An 11,426-nucleotide genomic window follows, 5' to 3' on the forward strand; every position below is an offset into this window, starting at 1 on the left:
TGCAAATAATACAATATTACCATTTTTTTTTTGAAACATTTAATTTATTTTGAATAATAAATATATGATACGTCATATAAGTAGTAAGAGTATATATATATATATATATATATATATATATATATATATACATGATAATATCATGATGATATAAAATTAACTCTGAAATATGATAAATAAAGTCTACCAAAATATATTTTAGTTGGATATACATATATTTCAACATATCTATAACTTAATTACCGATGTATTTCCTATACTAATAGTTAGATAAAATTATAATTAGTACATCAATTTTAATGACTGCTTACTTATTTACATTTTCGATCCGCGCTTTGACGCTAATCCATTAGTGTCGGTTCGGGTATTCTCGGCAGCCCGATGCGTCGGGTTGCTCGCGGCGGGAGCGAGCGCCGCGAACGCAAGCTATTGAAATTTTCGTGTCGCTTCGACCATGTTCGGCAGGGTACGTAATTCTAAAAATAACCCCCCCCACCCATTTTCAAACAAAAAAAGAAGAAAAAAGTGCGCTATGGACATGCGCAGTGGACAAATTTAAAGGAAATTCGTGCGTTCGCACAGTATCACTCCGCTGCGCAAATTTGTTCGTGACGCACCATTCGCCGCACGGATTCGTAACAGTGGAGACGCGGCATAACATGTTTTTGCTCTCTTCTCTTTTCTATGCTTGTAATCCCTCTTGTAATTCTTGTCAATAATGCTTGTTATTATTATTATTATCTTATTATTTCTTATAATGTTATTTTCTTATATTTATTATTATCTATCACTTATTGTTTTGATTCCACTTTTTTATTTATTTTATTTATTAATTTGCTTTATATGCTTTTATTTTATATTAAATCATCATACTACGGATATCATTTTAATTTAAATTCTATCCTTTGTAATCTTATTTATTTAAATTTATGTTATTGTTTATTATTATTAGTAGATGTTAAATTATTTAACAGTTGTAATAAATATTGTAATTAAAAAAAAATGCTTGCCTTTTAATATTTCAAGTCAAAAATTCGTCGATATATATCCATGCTTTTTTACTCAAATCAAACGTCTTAAAAACACACACTTTTTGTCTAGGTGGTTATTTACTATCAAACTTTAAGAAACAGAAAACAAAGTACTCTCGGGAATCAAATCAAAGTATTCACGGTGCCCTTGTTCAATAACATTCTGCGTAAACCGTTAACAATTATTGACCATGAATATACTCATAGATTAGCATACTCAATAAGCATCTTTCAGATCCCATATAATTCAAAGTATATACTCATATCGTTTAGGATTATGACCATCGACCATAGATAAATAAACCTAAACCCTGCACAATATATTCATTATGAATGCCAATGCATAGACCTTAAAATACAAATGTATTAAGGTCTATGCCATGAATATTATCATATTCTAATATTGTCTAGGGTCTATACTGCCATAACAATATATTATATTCCAATATTGTCCACGATGACTGTTGTTTTTAATTAGTACGATCATATTTATGGTTTCATCAGAAAGCTGATGTCAAATCATAATTTTTAACACAATTTAATGCTATTGCTTAATTGCGAATTTCGTTTTAATTCACAACTCAATAATCAGTCTCATAAAACAAGTACAAAATAAACATAATAGAAAAACTATTTAGTATTTAATAGAAAAACCTGAAAGATAACTTACTAACAAGAAGAAAACGATTTGTAATATACATAATATCTAATAATTTATTTCAAAACACAAACACATCTTAAGCATACTGCAAACATACAAAAACATTAAAATTAAGTGAGAAATTCTAATAAAAATTACCCTTTTCTGCATAATCTTTGTTGTCATCAAATTACATGCCCCCCTTTTGGATTTTTTGCTATATTTTATTTGCTTTATAAAAAATATAGTATACATCAGCTAGCATGTACATAACATTTCCTTTGTACAATATTTAACATTAAACAAAATCTTTTTTGATAAAACAAAAAAGGAAATAATTGTTTACTTCGCAATCACAGATCAAAATTCACAAATCACAATCATTACAAGTTGAAGAGGCATTTAATTGATTGTTCTTCAAATTAATTCTAAAGTGAGAGCACTTTTTAAAATATACAATTACACACAATCTATTATTGAGTATAGCTTGTGTCATACTTAATAAAATATGCTTTTAGTTTAACTTTCATAAACCAACAGTGATAAAATTTAACTTTCATCTTTAACTTGAGCAGACACATGGTCTGGTTTTTCTCCTTTGGCATGTCTTTCCCACATTTTAGAATATAGCATTTCCATACCTTGCGCATACTTTTTACAATCAAACAAAGGGCTCGTCATTCGTGCCGTCCACACTTTTGCACGCATAGCTCTCAAACTGAAAAAATAAAATAGAATGAAATTAGTAACTAATATCAAATATAATGTAATGGAAAAGAATTATTCTTTTCTCAAACGTTACTCACTATTCTCTGTCAGTGCCTAATTTAATTGCTATATCTTGATAGTCCTGCCTAGTCCTGGCAATTAATTCTGGACAACCCAAAGTTGCAAGTTGCGAAGCAGCTACTCTAGAAGCTAATGTTTCTCCCGGAAGCGTTACTACAGGTGTACCAGTCCACAAAACATCCATTGAAGTGGTATGGCCATTACAAAGCGGAGTATCCAAACATACATCTGCGAGTTGACCACGTCTCACATGCTCTTCTTTAGCAGCCACATTTGAAATATTATTCTACCAGGAGGAAGTCCTAAGAAAATTTGAATATTTTAAAATATTTGTTATAGACAGTTCATTTTGTTTAGTTAAGACATTTTTCACTTACCTAATTGGTTTGCTTGTGCCAAAAGATTAGGTTCTCCAACTGCTGGGAAACGCAATAACCACAAAATTGCATTTGGAACTTTTTTCAAAACATTTACCCACATATGTAAAGTAGCTGGATCAATTTTGTACAACTGATTGAAATTGCAGTAAACAACAGCATCATCAGGTAATCCATACTGTTGTCTGGTAGTAATAACAATGGATTGCGGAACTTCTTCCCCGGTTGCTGCTTTGTTGTTAGTTTGTGTAGTTGCTAAGCCATTCTGAACGACCACACCATTGACTGATGTTTGAACATGACCGGAAGCAATCATAGTTTCTATATGTGTTGTTGTAGGTAACTCTGCCACTTTTAAAGATATTTCAACAGGCTTGGCAGCCTGAATTACTTCCCTAATTTCCTTCACATCAGTATTTTCAACCAGTGGTGATAGATCAGTAGCATTTATAACTGCAACATTATCAGCAACAGAATTTGATCCATGGTTCTTGTCACTGACAATCAAACGTTCTTGCAGATGAGGGAACATTTGTTTATGATCACCAACAAAATAAGTGTACGGCATGTAGGCTAACTTTTCACTATACTGATCAGCTAACTCGAGGGGGGACGTAACTGCATCAGTGATTAAGTAATCCATAAAACTTGCACCACTTGTGCCAGGGTAACCCAGCCACATAACCTTCAAAATGATAAATTTATAATTAAAATATTTAAATATAAATAAAATACCAGGTAAATAAGCTATTACACATGTATTATTTTTACCTGTATTGCTGCTGGTCTTAAAGCAAAAATTTCATTTCTAGCTCCTTTGGTGTAACCATTCATATTAACCAGAACATGAATTCCATCAGCATTGATCCTGTCAGCAGCCTTCCCATTGCACATGACTTGTGACAGATCGATGAAATGTTCAGCCTCTCTGGCAATCTTAGCCCGGAATGTAGTTCCATCGTCTGGGCTTAAAGCATAACAGAATACTTCAACCTTGGTTTTATCATGTAGACCGGGAACAGATTGCATCAGATGAGACGTGGGATGGTTACCAAAATCACTGCTGACATAACCAATTTTCAAACGGCCCCTTAACTCCATAGGGTACTTATAAGGAGGTTTATGCAAAACATGAATTTTTTCCAAACACAAATTGGCATGCCTTGCAGCTATAGCCTTACGGAATTCATGAGATAAAGGATAAAGCATGGAATGATGAGGATGGACTGAGGGTAAACGATTTTTATCCAATTGTTCAGCTACAATGCTCACTAGTTTTTTCATGCGAGCCTCATAATCAGTCCAATCGCAAACTATTTGTAAACAATGTGCCAAGTTGCAGTAAGCATCAGGAAAATCAGGCTTCAGCTTCAAAGCAGTTCTATAACTCTGAATAGCTTCAGGAATGTTACCAGAGTCTTTATGGATGCTAGCTAAGTTACTATGAGCATCAGCAAATGCTGGATTGATCTGTATTGCTCGGGTATAACACTGCAAGGCTCCTGATACATCTTGCATTTCTTTCAAAGTGTTACCCATATTCGAATAAGCGTCCGCAAATGTGGGCTGTATACGAATAGCTTCTTTATAATGCATTAGAGCTTCATTTAATTTGCCTTGCTGTTGCAAAACTGAAGCCAAATTTGAATGGGCTGCTGCAAATTCTGGAAAAACTTCTAAGGCTTTGAGATACAACCGAGTTGCTTCTTCAATATAACCTTGTTCGCGCTTTATATTAGCCAGATTGTTCAAAGAATCAGCATGCGATGGGCATAAGCGCAGTGCCGTATTGTAGCATTCTTCAGCATCAGCAACCTACAACCAATATGATAAATTGGTGTATTTTCCAAAAATTACATGTAGCACCAAAGCCAAGCGGCTACCCTTACCTGTCCTTTTTCCTTGAGTGCATTAGCCAAATTGCAATAGGCATCAGGAAAGTTTGGTTGCAGTTCGATAGCCCTCCGATAAGTATCAATAGCCAAATCAATGAGCCCCTGCTCATAATAAACACATGCCAGATTTCCATGCACCACTGCATTGTTTGGGGATAAATTCAGGGCTCGCAAATAGGCTGCTACAGCTCTGGTAAAAAAATATTTCCAGAATAAGTAAAACATGGTCGAAAATGATAAACAATTCAATTATTTTAAAATTATGCAATCGATGTTTCTATTATTAAAAAATCTTACTTTCTCTTTACATAATTTGTGAATCTCTGAATGCAGTTGCACATTTCCGTTTAAGACAATAAAATTAATTATCAATAATCTGTTAAGTAATTTGCTGTGAGCCAATTTAGAAATCAAAATTCGAACTGTGCTGTGAGCATAATAAAATATTCACTAGCGTTCGTTCATAGCAGTATTAAACAAATTATTAATAATTCAAAATGAAATTTCATGTATTTGTATAACAATATAAAATGTACACAATGACTCGTACGTCATTATATAAACAGCATACCATATTGTACATTTTCGATATATATATATATATATATATATATATATATATATATATATAGAAATGGTTGAATATCATTATAAATCTTATACAATATCAAATTACCAATTAACATTATTATTATTACGAATCCCGTCGTGAAAACAAAATATTTTCCAGAATTCTTATCTCGAGATTAAGAATTCGCTGTTTGTTTATATAATGATATTATGCAAAATATATTATTCGAAACGTGTGCAAGCGAGAAATGTTTAGTATTTGTTTAAGTAGTAAAGCACATTTTATCGCTGTTAATCGCAATATACGTTTAGGAACAATTTGTTTTCAAAAAGGCAAAATATTTTCGCCATTACTAAATAATTCCGAGAACGAATGAAGTACGTTCCTAAACGTTGAGGTATAAAAAAACTTAATATATAATAGCAATTTATTATTAATGGCGCTTTGCCCGGTGCAGATTATTTGTGCCAGAGCACATTTTCTCACATATTGTATCCTTGTTAACTTTGTTGTCCAAATATCGAAATTGAACATTATTGCATATCTTCATTGTTTTGAAGGTTTCTGAACATTTTGGGAATTCCGTAGAAAAAATGTGCGTGTATGTATGCATGGATACAATTTTTCGTCCACGTTTTCGAGCGCAAGAATCAACCTATTTCAAGGTTAAAAAAAACATTCGATTCCTATTGATGGGGAGATGTGCTGAAAAGTTTTAGCAGAGTTCATAAAATAAAAGTCGAGTATTTGAGAGAACGAAGTATCCAATTTGAATCATCCAAAAAACATTTAATTCGTAATGATGGAGAGAAGTGGTGGTTAGTTTTTGGCTAAGGCAGGTCCAGCCGTATCGCAGGATACGAAAAAACTTTATGTTTGTGTTGACGAAACGATTGTTTTTAGGGAAAGAAAAGAACTTTTTTAATTTTCAAAAAAAAATTTTGAATATCGAAAGTAATTCAAAATTTCAAAATTTTAATTTAGTACAGAAAGTTCCTGCAATTTGCATCAAAGCACGATTCCATACACAACTAGTTTCTATATCACTTTATACTTGTCAGTACGGCTATCAATTCACTGTAATGTTTCATAAGGCAAATTAGACACAGTTTATGTATGAAAATAATTAAAAGTTCATGTCCTGTTCACACGAATATGAAAAAGCGATCAATACTTTATTAATTATTCAGTCGAATACATAGAATAACCATCGAGTATCCTATTGCAATACTGTTTGCATTTCCATTGGCAATTTGTTCATTTTGTTTTTTATCGGAAAGAGACGAAAAAAAATCCAAGTTTTTCTAAAATATTTTTTGGTCACAAACGAATCAATATAAGCCTTTACTTACAAGGATTGCGTCAAGTCTCTTGTAATTATTTTTTACTTGACAAATTGAATTTGATAATGTAAATCCGAAACATGCTCTTTTTGGAACACGGCCAATGGAAACGGTTCAAGTCAATCAGGAATAATTCAATGACATCTGAAAAAGTATCTCCGAAAATAACTAATCCATTTTCAGTCATGACATGGTTCAAAATTCTGCATTTAACATGGTGAATTTAACAAATTTGCAATATCATGACATGCATCGGTAAATTTTCCAATAATAAACGATCGATTATGCAATAATTAATATAGAGACCAATTAAATTGTGATGTTTTGGCGACAACCAATTACTAATTAATGGAACTGTTCGCCCAATTACTGGGTCACTCTATCGCAGTTCCGTATCTAGAGAATAATTGAAACATAATCGGTAAAAGCATTTGCACTCGTAAGAAGGGTTTTTGGGATTCTGTGCACCAAGTATAATATACATACATACATACACACACATATATATATATATATATATATAAATATATATATATATATATATATATATATATATATATTTATATAAATATTAATGTAAATAATATAAGTTAATGTTTTAAATTTTACTAATAAGTAGTTTACCTTCGCATATTCAAAGTTAATCAGTTAAGTCATAAAGGATTGAGAAACACCGATTACCTACAATTTTTTAATACTGCAAATAATTTATCATTGCTAACCTTTTAATTTGATTTTTCAGACAATCCAAGCATCCCTTCGACCCGTCCTGCTTGCTGGTCGTCTCGGCAACTTTTGGATCGACGGGATGCTTTATATTAACAACTGTATAAATAACGACACACTGGTATTCCATTTTCCCCACAAGTCAAGATTATTTTTAAATAAATAAAGAAATGCTATATTGTAATTTGGCAACAATTCGGACGTGGCATTATTCTCGTATTGTCGATGAGAAGGTTTGTGTTTATAATTTAGACCCGTATTAGAGAAATTCGTTTAGTTTTACCACGATTTTGGGTAAGAGAACACACACGTTAGTTAATGTTATCCGACAGAAAATGTCGGTTTGGATTTGATAAAATTTGTTATTGTACACCACGACATGTTTTTGCACATTTATAAACATTTGGACTATATTATTTTAATACATCAGAAAAATTAACACATTCAATAATACATATTTTATAAGTCAGTCCCAAAAATGTTGTGCATACATATTTTTTGATACCTGGAATGATCACATATTTTATATAAAATCACACACTATAAAACATCTTACTAACTCTTAAAAATAGTGAGCATCTAATTTTTTATTACTAAAAACGATTACTTAAGTTTTATTCATTTTTAAAAGGAAATACTGAAGTCCGGTGTCAGTAACGGAGAGAACACGTGCGATTATTTGATATTCTGACAGAGTTACGACAACGTTCTAAAATTGTACGTGGGCGCCCAAAATAAATGCCGCCAAACAGTCAAGACATCATCATGGTGTCCTTGGGTGAAAATCAAAGCCGAAACAAGCTATTAAAAGAATCTGTCGCTAACACCTCGATAATCAAGATAATTCAAAGGATAATAGAAGGAATGATCAGGATCATACATCTGCACACGAGCAAAATTAATGGAACTTTCACATCGGGAAAGCGTCTTGATATGTGGGCGTACACATTTTTACCACTTTTAATGATTATTTACCACTTAAAAAAATGATAAATGAATAAACACTTCAGTTTTTTCTTCCTATATTATCAAAGAATGTGCATTACATCAACGATTTTGTTAGTACAAGTTTATTTTTAATTCAAACAATTTCTATAATGTTTACACGAACACATTTCAAAATTTCATAACGAAATTGTATATCTCTTCGTTTGGAAGAACGCCAAGATGATGTCGTAAATTTTCAATATAAATTGATAAATTATTACTGTAATTAATGATTTAAAGCATAAGTCTGACTATCAAATAGTTATAATTAATACTTACAAAACAGTTTATACGAATATTTTGTATTACATTTAATTATAATTAATTATAATAATCAGTCTAATACAAGGACGGCTTGTTACATCCATGAACATTTAATTAGTTTGTATATAAAGGATTTAGATTTTATAAAAAAGGACGTTTCTATACACACTACACGTAAATTAATTCGTGTTCGACACTTTAATATTAATGCACGATAAAAATGTATATATGTTTCGTAACTCGTACTACGTTTTTTTTTTAAATTTCTTTAGAATAGTGAGTTTTTTTTAGTTAATTTTTGGAAGTACAATCTCAAAGAATTAATTTAGAAGAAGTATCTAAAAGAGAAGAAAGGACAGAGGAATGTTTTGTTGTAAAAAGTTTAGTATCTACGAAGTGCGTTTTTAGTGCTACGTTCTACGGACTACTAAAGCCAACGTAGAAGCGAAAGCCCTACGATCCAGGGATGCGGACCGATGAGATCTGCACGAAAGCTGGAAGGGATATAAAGCACATTTTGTTTAATATTAGAAGGCTTATTCAAACTCTTGAACATTTTCTCATTTTCTCTAAGCTATGAAAAGGCTTAAGATACGATAACCTATATAATACGCGTCCATAATATAAAATGCAATTTTACCGTATCTTAAATACACAGTTCGGAGCCTTAAATTCAAGTCCAAAGCATATAAATAACTAAATCCAAAATTAGGTAGTGGTAAATTAAAATCGCATTTTCATCCTCTAATGATTTACTGTTGGTTTTGACCAACTGTATTATTTCTAGTCAATATTGAATTAACACATTTGAATATAATTTGTCCATTAAAGATATGCATATTGAGTCATACATATTGAATTAAAATGGCCTTAAAAGATGAAAGTGTTAATACAATGTTAAATATTAAATAAAATATATAATATATTTTTAAAAATCTGTGAATTTGATCCATCAAACAGAATTTTCAATCAATATTCCCTCCGCAGAAAGTTTATCTCGCCGGTTAACCAACTTGCACAGTGTCGTAATCGACCATGCGCACCAGGACGCATCCTGCATCCTGTTCGCTCTTTAAAAAGAATTCTGGGCTCGACAGAGAGGGCAATAAAATAATAATATTTGTCTGTAACATATATGCTGAAGCCTACGACCCCTAAGGGAGCAAAAATAGCGAAAAAAGAACATCATATTAAAAGAGGGTAATGATTTTATAAATAATCTATTATATTTCTTTGACGCAAATGAAAGAATTTTAAATGAATAAAACAAAATTCAATGCCTTACGTTCGGATAACATATAACGCCACATTGAAACAGACATCATAATGATAAAAGTTAGAAAACACATCACAGCTTATATTAAAACAGTTTTTATATGTATGCATTATCACTTCACCGTAATGAATATAATTAAAAGATATTAAATTTGTTTAAATTTAAGTTTTAATTAAATATTGCAGTGTCGTAAGTTACACTGCAACGCATCTCAAAAAATCAGTTTAGAACATCATTTTTTTTATTAAGATACATATAAAATAAATTATAAGTTTAATATCTCCCTTCCGCCTTTTTGTATTATAAACCAAGAGCAAAAAAGCGAATGAGATATTTGACAACCTAATATATAGACAAACTGTTTGGGGTAGTTAAAAGGTTAACAGTTGTTAATTTTTAACAATTAATTTTCGATGAAAAAATATTGATATTAGTTCGTAATCAATTTCTATGCGTCGTTAATCACTTTGTTGCCATTAGTTATTATTATATAATAATAACTTTTAAGTGTTTCCAACATGGACTGTTGCCAAATAAATGTATGCAACCGAAACTTCTCGGACAAACACAAAAAACACTTCCGATAATATTCCAAACAATAATGATTCTAGAGTAAAAAATTATGTATGGAATCGAAATGTACAAATTGCATTCTACAAATAGATCAAGGCATAAATATAAATAACAAAATCTATATATAACTCTGTCTCTAATATATTCAGATCGAAATTGAATAATACATAAGATGTACGAGCAATTTTTCAAGAAATAGAGGCTTCGGAAAAATATTTTTCGCATTAAGGAAACTGGCGCAAAAAGATTTGAATTGGATTATATTTAATGCATGAGTCGATTCAGGTCTTATTAAAATTAAAAAAAAACTTTTTAGAGTCGAATAAAACAAGGTTAAAAGCGAAACATTGTTAATTATACGTTTCGCCACTTGATGTGTGTCATCATTCAGTAAATCTAAAATACATCAAGTGTCGTAAATCTTTTTATAATTTGACTAATGAGGTGCTAATTATGTATATATATATATATATATATATATATATATATATGTGTGTGTGTGTAAATATATACGTGAATTTGTGTTCATATGCGTTATATGTAAATATATAAAAATATGCATATATATAAGCAATGGAAAATTATAGGAAAATACATAAAAACAACCCACTCACCAAGAGGGCCGCAGTGAAAACATGGAAAATGTAGGAAAATGTGTATCTGCAGATGACAGCATTAGATAATATGTTGTTTACCTAAGGTATTTATCATGCAAATTCGTATTCTATAAATAGAGTAAATAGAATTGTATACTACGTACATAATTACATACAAACTTCTTAGTGTGAAAAATTGTTTATAAATTTAACATCACGTTCAAATAAAATTAAAAGAATGACATTATCGAATGCATATTTGAGTTCAAAGTTGTTGAATACAATTGATATAAAGCTATTTATACTTAAAACAATTCAAGTTGGAAAGCCTTTCGCGTGCTTTTGTAAGTAGTTTAAT

The 11,426-nt window shown here is 30.9% G+C and overlaps 1 pseudogene; it reads right to left on the minus strand.

Annotated features, from left to right (window-relative positions):
* Positions 1–1,775: 1,775 nt before the first annotated feature.
* LOC113372695 lies at positions 1,776–7,771 on the minus strand (annotated as a pseudogene).
* Between the last annotated feature and the right edge of the window lie 3,655 nt (positions 7,772–11,426).

This window comes from Ctenocephalides felis, unplaced genomic scaffold (assembly GCF_003426905.1).
Source record: "Ctenocephalides felis isolate EL2017-DRISC unplaced genomic scaffold, ASM342690v1 CF-g0.4_SCAFFOLD_00845, whole genome shotgun sequence".
In the NCBI taxonomy this organism is placed as follows: Eukaryota; Metazoa; Arthropoda; class Insecta; order Siphonaptera; family Pulicidae; genus Ctenocephalides; species Ctenocephalides felis.